Source organism: Nycticebus coucang, chromosome 21 (genome assembly GCF_027406575.1).
Source record: "Nycticebus coucang isolate mNycCou1 chromosome 21, mNycCou1.pri, whole genome shotgun sequence".
NCBI classification, from domain to species: domain Eukaryota; kingdom Metazoa; phylum Chordata; class Mammalia; order Primates; family Lorisidae; genus Nycticebus; species Nycticebus coucang.
In genome coordinates, this window is record NC_069800.1 from 54856319 (window position 1) to 54874858 (window position 18540).

An 18540-nucleotide genomic window follows, 5' to 3' on the forward strand; every position below is an offset into this window, starting at 1 on the left:
CATTCTCCAGGACTTATGGGCTACCCAGGGCATGTTCTCAGCATGGTGAAAATCTGGGGGTACAAAGGGAACAAGCCCAGGTCCACCAGTATATCTCAAGCCTTGGTCTTTAGCACATTTGCTGAGAACTCACTGCCCAAAGCAAGTCCATGGCCAAGGCCAGAGACCAGAGGTAGGGAGGTACATTCATTCCAGGAAAAGGGAAGAGGAAAGTGTAATTGCTGTATGGCTAATCTAATATACTATAATTAGTAAAAATATGAATATAGTATCATTAAAAAATTTTTAAAGAAAGTATAAAAGCATGACACGAGAGGAAAATATTTTACCAACCTTCCCATCTTACCCTCTTCCTTCCACCCCAGAGGTAACCCTTTATCAGTTTGGAACAAGTCCTGTCACACTTTTCCCAGGTTTTCTCAGACACGCAGGCATGTGCACACAAAAACACCGAGTTTTATTTTATGCCATGAGATCATTCTACATGTATCTTCACCTGATAAATGTTAAGTATCTAGTCACTTTATTATTATATGGACTCCATGACTAGGCTTTTGGGGTCTCTGTGTTATAAATGAGGGATCTGGAGTTAAGATGTTTACTCAACACTCTGGGAGGCTGAGGTGGGTAGATTGCTTGAGCTCATGAGTTCGAAACCAGCCTGAGCAAAAGCAACACCTCGTCTCTACTAAAAATAGAAAAAACTGAGGTAAAAGGATCAGTTGAGCCCAAGAGTTGGAGGTTGCTGTGAGCTATGATGCTACGGTACTCTACCCAGGGCTTAAGACTCTGTCTCAAAAAAAAAAAGATGTTTACCCAAGATCACCCACATCTTTTTTTTTTTTTATTGTTGAGGATTCATTGAGGGTACAATAAGCCAGGTTACACTGATTGCATTTGTTAGGTAAAGTCCCTCTTGCAATCATGTCTTGCCCCCAGAAGGTGTGGCACACACCAAGGCCCCGCCCTCTCCCTCCTTCCCTCTCTCTGCTTTTCCTTCCGCCCCCCATGACCTTAATTGTCATTAATTGTCCTCATATCAAAATTGAGTACATAGGATTCATGTTTCTCCAGATCACCCACATCTTAAATAGCTGAATTGGTATTTGAACTCAAGACTTTACAAAATTTCTTTCAATTACAGAGAAGCTATACCACAGCTGTTTTTATCAACCCCCTAACCTTATCCCACCAGACCACAGAGAAGGAGAGAGGGGTGTGTGTGTGTGTCATGGGGGAGGTGATGTACTTGTGTTATGACCAGAGTTGTGTTAGGGGCTTTGGGAGACACAGATATAAAAGAGGAAGGACCCTCACCCCATGTCACTTATAATTAACCCAAAGAAACCAGGAGCCTCTCTTGAGGCAGCTTCCTAACAGGACAGGCTGTGTGACTTGGGCACGATCTAAAAGCTGACCACTGATGGGAGCTCAACCAGGGCTAGTATCCCTGCTTCAGCTTTGGGGAGGACACAGGCCTGAGCCACGTTCCCAGAAAATGGGAGAGATCTAAAGAAAGGTGAAAGAACATATTCTCGTTAGGAAGTGGAGACAGTGACGAATGCTACACTCACCAGCAGCATGTGCTCAGGGGACTTAATTTAGACAGGGGTCAGGGAAGACAGCTTCCTGAGAAAGGGACATTCCAGCTGCAACCCGAAAGCTGAGTGGGCAGTGGCTGAAGAACAGGGGAAGAGAGACCCTACCAGAGGGAACAGTGTGTGAGAAAGTCTTGGAGCTGAGAGGGCTGGGCATTGCAGACAGAGAAAGGAGGCTGGTGGTGCAGAGGAGGGCAGGGAGGGTGGGAGAAGGCTGGGTGGCTGGCACGCAGGGGCTGAGCTGTTGGGGCAGTCCGTAAGAGGGAAAAGCGTGGCATGACCACAAGCTGGTGCCACGGTCTCCTTTCCACAACCAAGAGCATGGAAGAATGGCATCCTGAGCTTCTAAGAGGCCAAGGTCAGGGCAGTAAGTGGCTTGGAAGCAGGGTTGGGGTAGGTAGGCTCTGGGTAGGTCTGCAGCTAAAAATGTAAGGTTTCAAAAGGGTGTTTCAAATAGCAAAATTGGAGAAGTCTTTTATATGGAGTTTGAACAAAGCACAAGAAAGTAGTCTGATGTGTTCGCAGAGGAAGAAGGTGGGGAGGGTTTGGAAGGCAGGTATCACGAGGTGACAGGTGAGCTGAATGAATAGACTGTTACTCAGCAAGGCTGGGAGGATGGGCAGGAAGGGCAGAGGACAGAGCAAAGGCAAAGGTGGGGTGTTCGGAATGTGCCCGGCTGGTGCAGAGAGCAGACTCAGAAGGGTCCGAGTTCAGGCTCCTGGAAGAGGGGGCACAGGGAGACACCTGGGGGTTAGCTGTGCAGACATAGGAACCAGGAGCAGCAGGATTAGGTGGTTGGTACTAATATGGCAGAATCACCTCCTATGCTCTTTCAGCCCAAGGGACTAGAGCCAGTCACTTAGGGCCCTTCCCCCTCTCCCACCACACAAAGACACACATTTTGGGGAGGTCTAGTGGCAGATGCGGGTGACAGATCCTGTAATCTTATCCTGGTCAGGAAGCCCTTTCCCCAGCAGGCTCCAGCCCAAGACTGCTGTTAAGACTGAGGCTGGAAAACTGTTTTTCTCATCCACCGAGCCTCAGGTGGGCAGGATAAAAGCCAACCAGAGTTCTCTGGAGACGGTTCTGGCTCTGGGATCAGCCCTTTAGATGACACAAATGAAACCCAATGCAACATAAAAGATGGCAGGAGGTGGCCAAGTGCTTATCTTATCAAGCAAACTGCTCCTTGGAACCAGAGAGGGATTAGAGCTTTTCTTGTTTTCCCTCCTTTTACTTCCTGGTTAATTGCCAGCCAGGGGTCTGCGGGGTGGGGGACTGTTGAGAGTGACTCGTGGACTTGTAATCTTGCCTGGGAGGCAGGCTGTTCCCAGTCGTCCTGGATTTTTAACATTTTCTTGTTGGAAATCACATCCTCAAGCAAGCTGCTGAGCATGGTTAGGGAGCACACCCAAATAGCCCCACAATGGGCTAAATGCTCTTAGGGGGACAGAAAAGGTAACAGAATGTCTTTGCTCAAAAGGTGTCTGTAATCTAGACTCTTACTAAGTGGTGGCTCCTGGTGGCAAGATAGCTTAGCAACACCAGTAGAAAGAGTTTCTTTTCTCCCAATAGTTTCAGCAGAAGTGCTTGGACTGGCTGTAGCTGGGACAGGGTGGATCACATCCCCATCCCTGGCCAGGGAGATGGAATAGGCTGATTGGCCGTGTCCGGGCCCTGTGTCCATTTCATATTTGAATAAATATGAATATGAATAAATATGAAAGATCATTTTACATTTGAACAATAAAGCAGCCCGAGCAGTCCTTGTTTTATTTATTTATTTTTGAGACAGAGTATCACTCTCTCACCCTGGGTAGTGTGCCATGGTGTCATCATAGCTCACAACAACCTCAGACTCCTGGGCTCAAGCAATCCTCTTGTCTCAGCCTCCCAAGTAGCTGAGACTACAGGTGCCTGCTACAAAGCCCAGCTAGTTTTTCTATTTTTAGTAGAGTTGGGGTCTCACCTTGCTCAGGCTGATCTCAAACTCCTGTGCTCAGGCAATTCACCACCTCCGCCTGCCAGAGTGCTCAGATTATAGATGTGAACCACCACACCTGGCCTTGAGTGGTCTTTTTTTTTTTTTTGAGACACAGCCTCAAGCTGTCGCCCTGGGTAGAGTGTTGTGGCATCACAGCTCACAGCAACCTCTAACTCCTGGGCTCAAGCAAGTCTCCTGCCTCTACCTCCAAAGTAGTAGGACTACAGGCGCCCGCCACACGCCTGGCTATTTTTTTTTTTGGTTGCAGCCATCATTGTTGTTTGGTGGGCCTGGGCTGGATTTGAACCCGCCAGCTCAGGTGTATGTGGCTGGCGCCTTAGCTGCTTGAGCCACAAGCACCGCCCTTGAGCAGTCCTTTTTTAAATCTACATCAAATCATTCCATGTCTCTGCCTGAACCCTCCCTCCCACTCAGAGCAAAAGCCCAAGTCCTTACTGTGGCCCACGAGGCTCTGTGCGATCAGGACCCCACGCCAACCCCAGTTACTGATTTCACCTTCCGCTCATCACCCACTTGCTCACAGTGATTGGCCAGGCCGTTCTCCTTGAAGATGCACAAACAACTACACATGCAGGAACCTCAGTTTTTTTGCTGATGAAATGGGGGCTCGTAGCAGACATCTGATATCTTCCTGCCCAGCCGTCCTCTGTTTCTTTTTTTTTTGAGACAGAGTCTCACTTTGTTGCCCTGGGTAGAGTGCTGTAGCATCACAGCTCACAGCAACCTCCAACTCCTGGGCTCAGGCGACTCTCTTGCCTCAGCCTCCTGAGTAGCTGGGACTACAGGCGCCCGCCACAGAGCCCAGCTATTTTTTTGTTGCAGTTTGGCCGGGGGCCAGGTTTGAACCTGCCACCCTTGGTATATGGGGCCGGCACCCTGCCCACTGAGCTACAGGTGCCTCCAGCAGTCCTCTTTTTCTAGCAACTCAGTGGCACCCTCCCTGCCACTTCCCCAGCCCCCCTCTGTGCTCAGGAAGTGTTGCCCCATCCCAGGTCCAGACATGGACAAGCAGCCCAGACCTGGCCAATCAGAGCACCCGGTAGCACCCCAGACCCACTCACAGCAGGTAGTTCAGGGATGATCATGGAACCCAAGTCAGATTTCATCCTGACCTCTCACTGAAATGATTAGAAATAAAAAGCTGTCTTTCTGCTGATGCCGTTAGAAGGATAATGTAAGCCTTAAACCTCCAGAGCCGCCCTGTGGAAAGAGAATCTACCTGTGAGCGAAACCAATGCCTGGGAAAACAGCAGTGAGAGAGGAAGAGGAAAACTGGGCTCTGATGACCTCCTGGAGCTCCTGGATTCAGCCATCCCAGAAGCCCACCAGAGTTTGCAGTTACATACACAGTAGTGCCTCCATAGCTGAGCATGTCCCTACACTGACCACCTCGGACCTCATTTTCATACACCAGACATGCACCACATGTATGTGTCAGTACAGTAGGCCCAGCTCCTCGTGCTGACCACCTTGTATGTTGACCGGTTTGTTACAGTCCCTTGGGTGGTCAACTTACAGAGGCTCTCCTGTGTTAGTAAGTTCCCTTCTTTGCTCAAGCCAATTTGAATTGGGTTTCAGTCACTTGTAACCAGAAGACCACTTTGAAAGGCTGCTGTTGAAAGAGTTAACTGAGATGGTAAATTATAAAGTGCTTAGCATAATATCAGTGCTCCAAAAAAAGGAAGTCATTATTATTAATATTTTATGATTCATCTTCCACCTGCTCATTTAAATCTGTTTTTACTTTTAAAATTTTTACTTAAGAAATAGCCGGGCGTTGTGGCGGGCGCCTGTAGTCCCAGCTACTCGGGAGGCTGAGGCAAGAGAATCGCTTAAGCCCAGGAGTTGGAGGTTGCTGTGAGCTGTGTGAGGCCACGGCACTCTACCGAAGGCCATAAAGTGAGACTCTGTCTCTACAAAAAAAAAAAAATTTGTACTTAAGAAAAAAATGTTTAAACTTACATATAATCAGGGCTGATAGTCACTTGGTATCGGTGTAGCCACACATGGTGTTTTGATACTGAAGCACTTCCGTAATCATTGATAAATACACGTAGCACCATTCTGAATGTCTCACGTGCTCCCTGGCTCTCCAGATGCACCCGACCCTTCTCCTGGATATCTCCAGCTTATCCTACAATTAAGCACCTAAAGGGTTAACTCCAGGCCCACCAGGGCCTCCTGTAGCCTGTCTATGACTAAAGCCTCCTCCATGCTACATGTTTTTAATATCACCTCTGGGAATGTCTGTCACCTCTTCAGTACGCCCACATTAAATGGAAACACTAAATTACTAACAGCCCTATGAAATAAGAATCTCACTCCCCCCACCCCCCCATCAACAGTCATTGATAACTATGTGACCTCTTCTGATCTAAGGAGACCAGAGACATAATTTTGTACAGTGGTAACGAAGCAGACATGGTTACCAGGCCAAGTCCTGTCTCTTTCCCTGCCTGTTATCTGCAAAGCCCCCACCCTTATTTCTACATTGTGGTCTTATTTGTCACTCATAGTGGCAATCCGATATTCCTTTGTTTTAACACACTACGGCTGGCCTACCCCTTTCTCCATGGTGTGACATATGGTCTATTTTTGTTCAGCTTTTCAAATGTTAAAAACTGGCTCTGTTGGAAATTGAATTTCCATGTGGTGCCCATCTTTCTGGTAATAAGCAATGGATTTCCTTCCTGATTCGAACTACACTTTTGCAAATCACAAGACACAGTTTAACTTTTTGTCTGCAAATGTTTTTTTCTGTTGTTGCTCTTTGAAATGAGAATCCATGCACTCGATTGTATAATGCTGCTTCAATAAATTATTTGACTCTAATTCTAGAAAGGATTTTAAATGGTTTATAAATATAGATATACACATTGAAATCAATACACAAGGGAAATCAAGGAGAAGGAAAAATAGGAGTGTATCTGATGGGTATTGTGTTCAACTGCTGGTAAGAGAGACCAGAAATAACAGCAGCTTAAACATCATGATGTTTATTTTTCTCTGGGATTAATGCAATCTGGAAAGAGGAAGTACAGGGCTGGTATGGTAGCTCCACAAAATTGAGGATAGAAGCTCCTTCTAGCATTCTGCTTTACTGTCCTTAGAATGTGGCTTCCATCCTCAAGACTACCTCATGCTACAAGATGACTGCAGGAGCTCCAGCTATTGCAGCCACATTTCAGGGTAGAAAACTCTGTAATCCCATCTTTCTTTACAGAGCATTTTGGAAGTTCAAATTGAAAATTTCAACTTACATATCATTGACCAGAATTTAGTTTTAGCTACAAAGAAGGCTAAGAAGTGCAATCTTTTAGCTGTGCACAGTGCCACACTAAATAAAATCAGGGCTTGGTAAATAGGAAAGAAGGGAGAATGGGGAATGGGTAGGCCAGTATTAATCTCTGTTACAAGTAAGAAAGTAAAATAAGGCCAGGAGTTCAGCTGGTTCACAAACTGCCTACTCTAAGGACCTTTGAGGTGTCTGGCTGCCAACTCGTCCCTGAGCATCATAGTGACAATAGCAGAAAGGGAATCATGAATAAAATGCCAACTGTATTCAAGCAAAGAAATCAAACCCATTGCTCAGGGGATGAAAACCTATCTTTTCCCAATATGAAGATTAAAAAGAAAGTCTACCGGAAGGTCTTCATGAGGAAGACGTGGGACATGGTGGACATTATCCTCATGATATTTCCGCAATAATGAAACATGATTCTGGAATTTGCTTCAAAAATTCGGCATCAGGGAGTGGGTGGGAGTGTAGCTAAAACCAGATGGGCCGTGAATTGATAATTGTTGAACAGGGTGCGGAGACATGGGAGTTTGCTACACATTTCCCTTCACTTTGGTGTATATTTAACATTTTTCCATAATAAAATAAAAAAAAAGAATTTAAACTCAGCAATAAATCCTTCCCCACAATTACTTTTTTAAAATGTTCTTTTTAATAAACTTGCTTTTAAGTTCAATTGACAGGTGGTTTCTATCATAACTACTCCCTCGTATTTTTGGCCTTTTTATCTACTTACCTCATTTCATAATTTATTTTTAACATCTAATTTGCATACCATATAATTCATCCGTTTTTTGTTTTTTTTTTTTTTGAGGCAATGTCTCATTCTGTCACTCGAGTAAGAATGCAGCGGCACCATCATAGTTCACTGCAGCCTCAAACTCCTGGGCTCAGGGGGGTCCTCCTTCCTCAGCTTCCCAAATAGTTGGCACTACAGGCATGTGCCACCACGCCTGCCTAATTTTTTTTCTTTGTAAAGTCTCTCGATTGCTGAGGATAGTCTCAAACTCCTGGGCTCAAGCAACCCTCCTACCTTGGGCTCCCAAAGCATTAGGATTACAGGTGTGAGCCACCGTAACCAATCAATTTATACTTTTTAAATGTGCAATTCAATGGTGTCTCACAGAGTTGTGTGGCCATCACCACAACCTAATTTTGGAATACTTTCATCATCCCCAAAAGAATCCCCATATCTATCATTCCCCATTCCTCTTTTGCCACCATCATCCCCCACCCTGGGTAACCACAAATCTACTTTCTGTATCTATGCATTCACCTATCCTGTGTATTTCTTTCTTTCTTTCTTGTGTTTTTTTTAGAGACAGAGTCTCACTTTATCCCCCTCAACAGAGTGCCATGATGTCACACAGCTCACAGCAACCTCCAACTCCTAGGCCTAAGCCATTCTCTTGCCTCAGCCTCCTGAGTAGCTGGGACTACAGGCGCCTACCACAATGCCCGGCTATTTTTTGTTGTAGTTTGGCCAGGGCTGAGTTTGAACCCACCACCCTCGGTATATGGGGCCAGAGCCCTACCCACTGAGCCACAGGTGCCGCCCCCTGTGTATTTTTTTTTTTTAATTAAATCATAGCTGTGTACATTAATGCAATCATGGGGTACAATGTGCTGGTTTTATATACAATCTGAAATATTTTCATCAGACTGGTTAACATAGCCTTCACGGAACCCTCTTAGTTATTGTGTTAAGACATTTATATTCTACATTTAGTAAATTTCGCAGGTATCCTTGTAAGATGCACCATGTATTTCTTATACATAGAATCACACAATATGTTTTTTGTAGCTAGCTTCTTTCAGTTAACATGATGTCTTCAAGCTTTATCCCTGTTAAATATACATCAATACTTTATACAATTTTACATCCAAAGAATATTCCATTATACTGATAAACATTTTATTTAGCCAAGTGTCAATTGATAGACATTTGTGTTGTTTCCAATTTTTGGCTATTATGAATAATGTTGCTAAGACCCTCCTTGAACAAGTTTCTATGTAGAAGTTTCATGTCTCGTGGGTCTGTCCCTAGGAGTCCTAGGTTAAATGACGATTTGTTTGATATTTTGAGGAATTGCCAAACTGTTTTCCAAAGTGGCTATACCTTCTTACATTCCCACCAGCACTTGTTATCTGCCACACCAGTGAGTGTGAAGCAATATCTAATTGTGGTTTTAATTTGCATTTCCCCAATGACTAATGATTTTAACCATTTTTTAATGTGTTCATTGGCCATTGGTATATCTTCTTTAAAGAAATGTCTATTCTTTGTCCACTTCAATTGATTTATTTATCTTTTTGTTGTTGAATTGTAAGTGTTCTATATATATTCTGGATATAAGTGCCCTATCGTGTATATGATTTGCAAATATTTTCTCTCATTCTATAGCTTGTCTTTGCACTTTCTTTTTTTTTCTAAACATTTTATTATGTATATTTAATCACATGTCTATCCTCTATCCATTCATCAATCCATCCTGTTTTTTTTTTTTTTTTTTTTTGTAGAGACAGAGTCTCACTGTACCGCCCTCGGGTAGAGTGCCGTGGCGTCACACGGCTCACAGCAACCTCTTAACTCTTGGGCTTACGCGATTCTCTTGCCTCAGCCTCCCGAGCAGCTGGGACTACAGGCGCCCGCCACAACGCCCGGCTATTTTTTGGTTGCAGTTTGGCCGGGGCTGGGTTTGAACCCGCCACCCTCGGCATATGGGGCTGGCGCCCTACTCACTGAGCCACAGGCGCCGCCCGTCTTTGCACTTTCTTGATGGTATCCTTTGCAACACAAACGTTTTTAATTCTGATGAAATCCAATTTATTTCTATTTTTAATTCTAGTCACTTTTTTTTTTTTTTTTTTGAGGCAGAGTCTCACTCTGTCATTCTGGGTAGAGTGTGGTAGTGTCATAGCTCACAGCATCCTCATACTCTTGGGTTCCAGCGATCCTTTTGTCTCAGCCTCCCGAGTAGCTGGGACTATAGGCACCTGCCACAACACCTGGCCAGTTTTTCTATTTTCTATTGCTTCTTAGGTTTTCCTTGCCATCCTACTTAATATCCTACTCAGCATCCCCCAATACTGCCTACCCCTTTCCCTGCTTTATTTTTCTCTGTAGCAATTATCACCACCTGACAAGCTGCACATTTAACTTACTGTCTTGTTATCTCTCTGCCTGTAAGTAAGAGATGAGAATCTACTCATTGGAGTAGTTCCTAGTACATAAAACAGTACCTGACACACGTCTCTTTAACTAAGCAATCAGTTAATCTGCTCTGGGTGTTCCATCCAACACGTGGCCTTTTATTAACATAAACCGATATAAACCAGAAAAGGACTTTGTTGGTTAATAGACTTGAAAAAAATCTGGGGCCATTACAGCTTCAGGAATGGCTGGATCCAGGAGCTAAGTATCATTAGGACTCACTCTTTCTATCTTCTGGTTCTATTTTCCTCTGGGTTAACTTCACTCACAGGCAGCTCCTGGATAATTGATGGGCTTTGGCAGCTCCAGACTAATTCTTCAAGCATAAAACAACCATAGCCTCTCCTTCTTCCCAATTATTCCTACCGGGTTTGAGTCTCATTAGACCAACTTGAGTGATGTGTTGATTCCAAACCACTGTAGACAGAGAATGCAAAGCTCTAAGGGCTGAAAGTCCAAGAGGCACTCAGGTTAATATGAACTAGAGCAGTCATTCTCAACCTTCCTAATGCCGCGACCCTTTAATACGGTTCCTGTGAGTCGTGACCCATAGGTTGAAAAACGCTGCTCTAGAGGCTTTCCAGCGAGGCTCACCCAAGCAACTCAGCCTCCAGTCCACTGGCCAGACTCGATGGCCATTGCCAGCTTCAGGTACTTCTGAGAAGGTACAGCCTTTAGCTCACCAGCCTCTACCAAGAGAAAAAGGCAAGGGGGGAAAGGGTTGTGCAAAGCTTTGGGGTAACAGCACTGTACTTTAACACAAACCCTCAACCTCAAGAAATGGAGAAAAAGAAGTTGAGGACAAAGCCCTACCTGGGGCAAAGCCTCTTTACACAGTTTTGCCCAAGGCTATAGCTTCTATTCAAATAAATCCCTCAGCAATAGTGCCCTGCAGGCTTTCCCCTCTTGGCACCATGGGTATCTCTGGAATGTAACAATCCTTTGTTGTGGGGGCTGTCCTGTGGGTTAGAGGATCTTCAGCAGCATCCCCAATGCTCACAGCACTACCACCCCCCAGCCAAGACAGCCAAAAATATCTCCAGACATTGTCACAGTCCGTTGGTGGGCAAAACAGCCCCCAGTTGGGACCCACTGCAAGACTAGTGTGAAGTCCCATGAGAACAGTTTGCTTTCTTGACTGCAGTGTCTCCAGCATACAGGGCAAGTCCCTAGCGCACAGTAGGTGCTTGATAAATATTTCTTGCAGAGAATGAACAAATGAATGAATGGATGCCTGGAATGTGCAGTACTGGGGACAACACGGGAAAGAGCACACTGACTTCACCCGGAGAAGCTCAAGGTCCAGGAGAAGCCCCAGAGTGTTTCCAAAGAGGGGAACCTCCTGCCAGCTGAGCGACGCTTCCTAGGAACACACAAGCCAGTAGGTCAGAGGCCACCGTGTTGCAAAACCACCAGGGGCTTCATGTGCCTGCAGATCAACGGCGCCGGTCAGGATTACAGTCACCAAAGGAAGCTGGAGAATGAGGCCAGCTTGGCAGTGTGATGACTAGGAAAAATGAAGTAACTTAGTCGGACAGTTTGGAACCCATTCGCCACAATTCAATGGTTTGGCTGCTTGTCGAGATATATATAACACACATATGTTAAAATTCACCCTTTAAATGTGTACAATTCAATGGTTCCCAGCCAGTTCACAGAGTTGTGTACCCATCACCGCAATGAATTTTAGAACATTTTCACCACCCCGGAAGGACGCTTGTACCTGAATTTTAGAACATTTTCACCACCCTGGAAGGATGCTTGTACCCGTGAGCAATTGCTCCCAATTCTCTCCCTACCCCCCACCTCTAACAAACCATCACCTGCTTTTTGTTTGTGTAGATTAATCTGCTCTGGGTGCTCCATCCGACATGTGGCCTTTCGTGCCTGGCTTCCTTCACTTAGCATAACGGTTGCAAGATTTACCTATATTGTGATCCATGTCAGTACTCTATTCCGTTTTTTTTTTTTTTTTTTTGCAGTTTGGCCAGGGCTGGGTTTGAACCTGCCACCTCTGACATATGGGGCCAGCGCCCTGCCCCTTTGAGCCACAGGCACCGAACTACTCTATTCCTTTTTATGGCCAAATAATATCCTGTTGCATGGGTAGACCCCGCTTGGTTTATCCATTCATCCATCCATGGATACTTAGGCTGTTGCCACTGTTTGACTATCACAAATAAGGCTGCCATGAATCTTTATTTGTGAGATTTTGTGTATATGTTTTGTTTACAGTTTTCCTTGTATGTAGTCTATACGTAGGCCTGGAATTGCTGCATCGCATGACAGTTTGGTGTTTTGTTGTGTTTTTGTGACAGTCTCACTCAGTCACCCTGGGTAAAGTGCTGTAGTGTTATAGCTCACAGCAACCTCAAACTCCTGGGCTCAAGTGATCCACACGCCTACAGTACTAGGATTACAGGCATGAGCCACTGTGCCCAGGCCAATTTGATGTTTTCTGATGTCTCTCCTGCTTTGGGGACTGTGATGGGTGTCCGGAAACCATGATTTCTAGCCTATTGAACTACTCAAAACCAGTGAAAATCCTTAAAAACAAAATAAATGCGGCCAGGTGTAATGGCTCACGCCTGTAATCCTAGCAGTCTGGGAGGCTGAGGTGGGGAAATTGCCTGAGCTCACAAGTTCAAGACCAGCCCCAGCTAGAGTGAGACCCCCATCTCTAAACATAGACAGGTGTTGTGGTGGGCACCTATAATCCCAGCTACTTGGGAGGCTGAGGCAAGAGAATTGCTTGAGCCCAAAAGTCTGAGGTTGCTGTGAGCTGTGATACCACAGCACTCCAGGGGTGACAAAGTGAGACTCTGTCTCAAAATAAATAAATAAAAATTAAAAATAAGTGGCTGGGTGACCAACATAAGAAGGTCTGCTTTTTATATTGCCAAGTAAAGACTTTAAGATAAGATAAAATTAAAGAAATATTTTTACCATGACTTCACAAAGAAATAATTTTTGGCTGGGGCCAGGTTTGAACCCACCACCTCTGATATATGGGGCCAGTGCCCTACTCCTTTGAGCCACAAGCACGACCCTAATTTTTGGTTTTTTGAAAACAGAATCTCATTCTGTTGGCTAAGCTAGAGTGCTGTGGTGTCAGCCTACTTCACAGCAACCTCAAACTCCTGGGAACAAGCGATCCTCATGCCTCAGCCTCCCAAATAGCTGAGACTACAGGCATAAGCCGCCACGCCCAGCTAATTTTTTCTATGTTTAGTAGAGATGAGGTCTCACTCTTGCTCAGGCTGGTCTCAAACTCCTGAGCTCAGGAAATCCACCAGCTTGGGTCTTCCAGAGTGCTAGGATTACAGGCATGAGCCACTGCACCCAGCCAAGAAAGAATCTTTTTTTTTTGCAGTTTTTGGCGGGGGACGGGTTTGAACCCACCACCTCCAGCATATGGGGCCGGTGCCCTACTCTGTTGAGCCACAGGCGCCACCTCGAAAGAATCTTTTTTTAACCAACACCACTACCCTGAAAAGGGGAGAAAATTAAAATATTAGAATAAACAGCAGTTACTTATGTTTAATTTTATGAAAATTTCACTAAATTGCTGTTTCCCAAAAGTGCCACTAATTGGTAAACAAACAACCTCCTCACAGTCTACCAGTTAGCCAGGATGTGTGTGTGCACACACACTTGTGTGCATGCTCATGTGTGTAACGTACACACTCACAGTTGGGAGATGTTGGTATTCCAGCTCTAAGGAATTCTGGAATGTGTAAGAAGGGGTTCTTAGCCTAAAGAGTTTTTCAGGCTCTGAGAAAGATAAAAATAACGGCTTTAATTGATGCACAAGTAACCAGAAAATCTGGAGACAGAAATTAGTTCTGGCCATGGGCAAAGCAGGTGGGTAGCAAAGATCTGAACGGGCTGAGACAAATTCTACACACCCGCAAGTCTGGAAGATGATTTTTTCCCAGATCAGAGAGAATCTACAGTTCCTAGAGTCTTGGTACCTTTAGGAATAGATTCTATTGCCAACTAACCTCCTACCATTGGGCATTAACGCTACAGTGGGTGGGTTTGGTGCCCTCTCCCAGGGCCCAGGGAATAGGCCTTCTGATGGGATTCAGCTGGGAAGTTAGCGCTATGGCGCCTGCCACTGGGGCAGGTGTAGCAGGAAAACAGGAAAACTATAGGGTCCCAAGCACCTGAGGCAGCAGACACCAGGCTGGGGTCTGCAAACCTCTGAGATCCTTCTCCCCACCCCAGGCTCCTATCCCTTGGATATAACTCCAGGGAGAGGTGGGAGGCACGAAGCAGACGCCATTAGGGGAAGGAATTACCCTCTTTGCTCTCCAGCTGGATGCAGAAGGAACAGGCAAGAAACACAGCCAGGTGGAGAAGGAAGGGCAGAGGTCACAGATGATAAGGGCTTGTGGAGTACGCAAGGGGGCAGTGTTAAGTATATGCAAAATAAATAAGAGAAAGTCCCCTGGGCTTCGGGAGGTGGGCTCAGGTGCACATAGAAAATCGTGCCAGTGAGGGAGGTATTTTTTCCTGATTAGCACTGAAGGATCAAATAAACCAAATCTTTCTTCACACCTGAAATTCATCCTGGTGCCAGGATAGCTCATGAGAATGGTTTTGAGGAAGCTAAAAGCGTCCTCCTCCCGCTCCTTTATTAAAAAAAAAAAGTAAAACAGGACCAGGTGGTGAGTCTATCTGAATTTCCTGGACGTTGGCGTCCTCTGGTGGCTAATACAGAAATTGCAACAAGTTGAGGAAATTGGGTTGAATGCAATGTCCTTTCCCTTTTAATGAAAAGAGAAAAGGTGGGTATACTGAGAAGTGTTGGAGAGGCTGGCATTGTGTAAGAGAAATGTTCATTAAAAGACGTGATATTGGAGCTGGAGTCTATAACATCATTCTCCTCCTGAAACCAGCTTTCCTTGTGTTTTCTGTCCTAGTAAATGGCCCTACCACCTATGTGGTTTCCTAGAAAAAAAAAAACTAGGGTTGCCTTAGACACCCTAGTCTCCCTCATCCTCCCACTTAAGAAGCTCCTGAAGTCTGTTCACTGAAATATGTCTTGGTGGCTACATCCCTGGCCCAAGTCACCATCCCCTAACAACTAGAAAATTACAAAAGCTTCCTTAGAGGTCACCCTCCTTTGAGTAGCTTCTCTCTTAGCTCCATCTAGCATGGTGATCTTTCCTTTTGTCTTCAAGCTACTATTACTAATTAAATAACTGTTCCGATTACTATTGCAGAGTAATAAACCACCCCAGAACTCAGTGGCTTCAGACCACAAAATCGTTTCTTCTCACTGTTTCTGTGGGCCAAGAATTTGGAAAGGACTTGGCAGGGCAGTTCTGGCTGAAGATTTGTCAAATGGCTGCAGTCAGACCATAAGTGGAGTAGGAACACTGGGGCTGAAGGAGCTGGAAATGTTCCCCTCTCTCTGTGGTTTCTCTGTTCTGGCTGCTTTGGGCTTCCTTACGTCGTGGCGGACTCAGGGCAGTTTGGTTATGTGGCAATTCAGGGTTCCTCTGAGCAAGGTGGAAGTTATAACCTAGTCTTGGAAGTCACCTCTGCTGTACACTATCATTCAGTAACAATCTTAAAAGCCCAGCCAGTTTCAAGAGAAGGAGTCAGAGACCTCACTTCTCAATGGGAAGAATGTTGGATGAATTTGTGGACACATTTCCAAATGGCAACAACAACTAATTTCTAAGAAAAAGTTAAAATATAAGCCAGTCATGGTGGTTAACACCTGTAATCCTAGCACTCCGGGAGGCTGAGGTGGGTGGATTGCTTGAGCTCAGGAGTTTGAGACCAGCCTGAGCAAGAGTGAGACCCTGTCTCTCAAAATAGCCAGGAATTGTGGCAGAAACCTGTAGTCCTAACTACTCAGGAGGTTGAGGCAAGAGAATTGTTTGAGCCCAAGAGTTTGGGGTTGCTGTGAGCTATGACATCATGGCACTCTACCAAAGGTAACAAAGTGAGACTCTGACTCGAAAAAAAAAAAAAAGGAAAAAATAAACTCAAACTATGGGTGGGCACAGTGGTTCATGCCTGTAACCCTAGCATTTCAGAAGGATCACTTGAGGCCAAGAGTTGGAGAGTAGCCTGAGAAAGAGTGAGACCTCATTTCTGCCAAAAGTAGAAAACTTAGCTGGATGTTGGTGGCATGTACTGTTAGTCCCAGCTACTTGTGAGGCTGAGGCAGGAGGATCACTTGTGCCCAGAAATCTGAGTTTGCTGTGAACTATGATAATGTCACTGCACTATAGCCTATGGCGCAAAGCAAAACCTTGTCTCCTAAGAAACCTTCAAAATATGATACAATAAGGTTATAACCACCTCTTACTCTTATTCACGTGTTTACAGTCTGCTTCCTAGAAGTTGCACTTGAGGAGGGTAAAGGACATGGGTATTTTGCCTACTGGAGGGTCCCAGATGTCTAGAACAGGCCTCGAGAACTAGATGGTGATTGATCAGAAGGAAATGTCCCCCCTCTCTGCCTAGCTTAGCTAGAACATCCTTCAACACCCGGCTCACAGCCCTTCTCTGTAGTTCTTCTAAGCTCCTCCCGTTCTTATTTGCCTACTCATCTGAGAGTCTCTTAGTCCTGCGCTGAGTTGCCACATCTTAAAGACAGCATGCAGTAGTGTGACATTCCACGTTCAGCTGCTGGAGCCACAAGCCTGGATTCAAATCCCAATTCTCATGTGACAAGAACCCTCAGTTTTTTCCTCTGTCAAATAGAGTAATATTTGGGTTGTTGTGAGGCTTAAATATGTTAATTTAAGCAAAGTACTTAGAATAGCCTCTGGCCTGCAGGAAGCACCGTATAAGTGTTAGCTATAATTAGCCCTCATATTTCTGCATAGTTATTTATTCATTGTATTTTCTTTTCTTTTTTTTTTTTTTTTTGTAGAGACAGAGTCTCACTGTACCACCCTCGGGTAGAGTGCCGTGGCGTCACACGGCTCACAGCAACCTCTAACTCTTGGGCTTCCGCGATTCTCTTGCCTCAGCCTCCTGAGCAGCTGGGACTACAGGCGCCCGCCACAATGCCCGGCTATTTTTTTTTGGTTGCAGTTTGGCCGGGGCTGGGTTTGAACCCGCCACCCTCGGCATGTGGGGCTGGCGCCCTACTCGCTGAGCCACAGGCGCCGCCCTGTATTTTCTTTTTTAAAGAAACTTTATTAAAAGATAATTCACTGGGCAGTGCCTGTGGCTCAGAGGGTAGGGCGCCGGCCCCATATACTGAGGGTGGCAAGTTCGAACATGGCTCTGGCCAAACTGCAACAAAAAAAATAGCTGGGTGTTGTGGCGGGTGCCTGTAGTCCCAGCTACTCAGGAGGCTGAGGCAAGAGAATCGCCTAAGCCCAGGACTTGGAGGTTGCTGTGAGCTGTGATGCCATGGCACTCTACTGAGGATGATAAAGTGAGACTCTGTCTCTAAAAAAATAATAAAATAAAAATAAAAGAAAGATAAATCACATATCATATAATTCAGCCATTTAAAGAGTACAATTCAATGGTTTTTAGTACATTCACAAAGTTGTGCAATCATCACCACAATTTAATTTTGGAACATTTTCTTTCTTTTTTTTTTTAGAGACAGAGTCTCATTTTATCACCCTCAGTAGAGTGCTGTGGTGTCACAGCTCACAGCAACCTCCAGCTCTTGGGCTTAGGCGATTCTCTTGCCTCAGCCTCCTGAGTAGCTGAGACTACAGGCGCCCACCACAACGCCTGGCTAGTTTTTGTTGCAGTTTGGCCAGGGCCAAGTTCGAACCTGCCACCCTCTGTATATGGGGCCAGCACCCTACTCAATGAGCCACAGGCGCCGCCCAATTTTGGAACATTTTCATCATTCTCTAGTGCCTGCCAGCAGACACTCCTCATCCCCTCCCCACCATGCCTGACAACCACTAACCTACTTCCCGTACCTGGGGATTTGCCTCTATCCATGGTATGGTATTTTATTACTCGTATCGTTTCATCTTTGTCTTATTTTCCATCTCCCAATAATAATCAGCCGTAAGATCCTGGAGACTCTGCTTTTCCTCTTTTGCGTTTGCTCCTGGACGTCAGTGAATGGTTCACCCAGGGAGTACCTGCTGATAAAGTACCACACTGGCCCTTTGAGTGAGAACAATCACAGAGCACCTACTATGTGCCAGATAATACTCAAGGGGCCTTTTGTACATTAGATCATATTATCCTAAAAAATAATTCATGAGGCAGACACTGTCATTATTTCTAATTTACTGATAAGAAATTGAGACCAGAGAGGTCGAGTAACTTATCCAGAGGGACACAGCCAGCAAGTTAGGCAAAGTCAGAATTTGAACCCAGACCATTTGTCTGGTATCTGCACTCCATCACTGCACCATCTCCCTCTGTTGTAGTAGTAGATGGGATTTCTTCATCTATGATCTGTCCCAGGAAA